This window comes from Buceros rhinoceros, unplaced genomic scaffold (genome assembly GCF_000710305.1).
Source record: "Buceros rhinoceros silvestris isolate BGI_N320 unplaced genomic scaffold, ASM71030v1 scaffold34238, whole genome shotgun sequence".
Taxonomy (NCBI): Eukaryota; Metazoa; Chordata; class Aves; order Bucerotiformes; family Bucerotidae; genus Buceros; species Buceros rhinoceros.
Window position 1 is genome coordinate 18,137 of NW_010427989.1, and position 2,196 is coordinate 20,332.

Consider the following 2,196-nt stretch of genomic DNA (forward strand, 5'->3'; position numbering starts at 1 on the left):
AGGAAGTTACCAAGAAGCACTTCGTTAATATAAGCCTCTACACCCTGAGGGAGACACAGGCTTGTTGTTTCTTATGACCTTAACTGCAGCCAGGAACCCGTGAGAAAGCAAAGCGGAGTCTGGCGTGTTTCTGGCTATCCCTACTCACCGCTCAGAGGTCCCGACTCCAGGTTGCTGCACTGCTGCACTGTTTATAATTATTGTTTTTGAGATGCACAGGACCCTCATGAGAGGATCTTGAAGGTGGAGTTGTTCACGTTTGGTTTTATCCCTTCCAGATTAATTTTTGCAAGCTGAAGGGTTGATAAATTTTCATCAAGACTGAGATTAAGTCACAAAAACATGGGTAAATACCTAGTAATCTTGTTTGGATTCAAATATTTTAATACATGGAAAGCAAGTCCTCTACAAAAAAAAAAAAACCAAAAAACCAAAAAAACCAAAATCGAACAGCCTTGTAACGTGAAGCTGTATTAATCTGGACTCACATGCAATCTTTAGACTCAATTATATCAAGTCATAACATTGTGTTATGGCTGGAGAGAGAAAAAGTGCCCCACCTCCACTGTACCTAGAAGAATTCTACTAAGATCAAGGACTATATTTTGTTACATTCCCGTCAGGAAGAGGAATAAAGGAATAAGTTGGGCAGGTACAGTAATATATAGGTGTTTTGAAAACATTTCCATTTAAGGATGACACTATTCCCCTGAAAATACCAGTACAAAATGCAAAACAAAATAAAACGACACACACCGGAGACCAGACGCTGGTTACAGTGTTTTCCAACACACTTTGGCATGTCTGTGAACTCGGTAAAATAGAAAATAAATACAATACAGAGGACAACCACTACATGGTTGGAAAATGCCGGTGTGGTTATTTCAGGGACAAACATTGATGTAGGCAGAACTGCTGATGAAGAGAACCCTGTAGTTGTTACACTTTAGTGGTCTACCATAACAAGAAACCCTTAATTTTATGATGTGTGGGGTGTTTTCCCTGGTCAGCAGCAAGGCATAATTCCAAGCTATAATTCTTTTAATTCCAAAACAGTAAACTTGTAGAGGGAACACGGTTTAACTGCTAGTGACCACTACAACAAAATGAAGCTTCTGACTCTCAATTAACCGCACAAGCAGCAGCCAGCTCTTTATTTGTTAAAAAAGGCAAGTCACTGCAATTAAAACTCAGGGACAAACTGATGTTGGTGCTTCTTTAGCATTTTGAGGATGATTTGTAACTTGAAATTAACCAAGTTCTGCCATAGAACAAATCAGATGTGTGATGGTATTACTGGGTACACCTGAGTTTGAATTCTTATTTACAAGCTTCTCTCCATAAAGACTCTTATCTTCCAGAAAAACGGTGAAACAAAAAAACCTGTTATTAAAAAAAGCTGTACTTTTTGCTGTGAAACCTTTTGTCAGGCCCCTTCTACTACACACTAAAATCAAGACACATAACAAACCTTAATAACTACATTATACACACACACACACACAGATTATTACATACAACCTCATATTGCTCCTCTACAAAAGCAAACCACTGAAGAGAAAGTTATACATACGACTAACTGAACTTTACCATGGTTTTAAAACACAGTAAACAGAAGCCTTACATGTCAAACAAACAGTATTAGAAAGGGAAGGAAGAACTTGCCCAGGAAACTAAGGTGACAGAGCAAAGATGACGTGACTAACTAGAGCGAAACTACCAGGGCAGGAACAGCAAACATCACAGGTTTTAAAGGTCACGAGCCGATCAAGACCCTTACAACAGACACGGTGATTAAGAGGAGTTCCTCTTGCCTGTTGCAACTCACCGGAAGAAAAGCCTGAAAACACCGTCCTGAAGAGCTGCGATTCCTCAAGTAGGCGCTAAACAGTATGGTGAGGCCCCAAATTCCCACCCCCTTACACTCCACCCCTCCAAGAAGGGGCTATTTTCAATTCTTCCTCCAGCCCAATCAGATACCTAGGGGGTGAGAGGCCCAGCAGCCACCCCCCGAGGCGGCAGCGCGAACCCTCCTCCAGCTCCAAATGGAGGAGCAGGTTCGCCCCGCTTCGGCAAGAGGCCCTGCAACACGCCCGGGAGAAAGAGGAAAAGTCCCCAGGGTGACAGAGTCCGGCCCATCCTGGGGAGAGGGGGCCGAGGATCCTCGCGGTGCCCCGGGCACACCCGCCCGCAGAC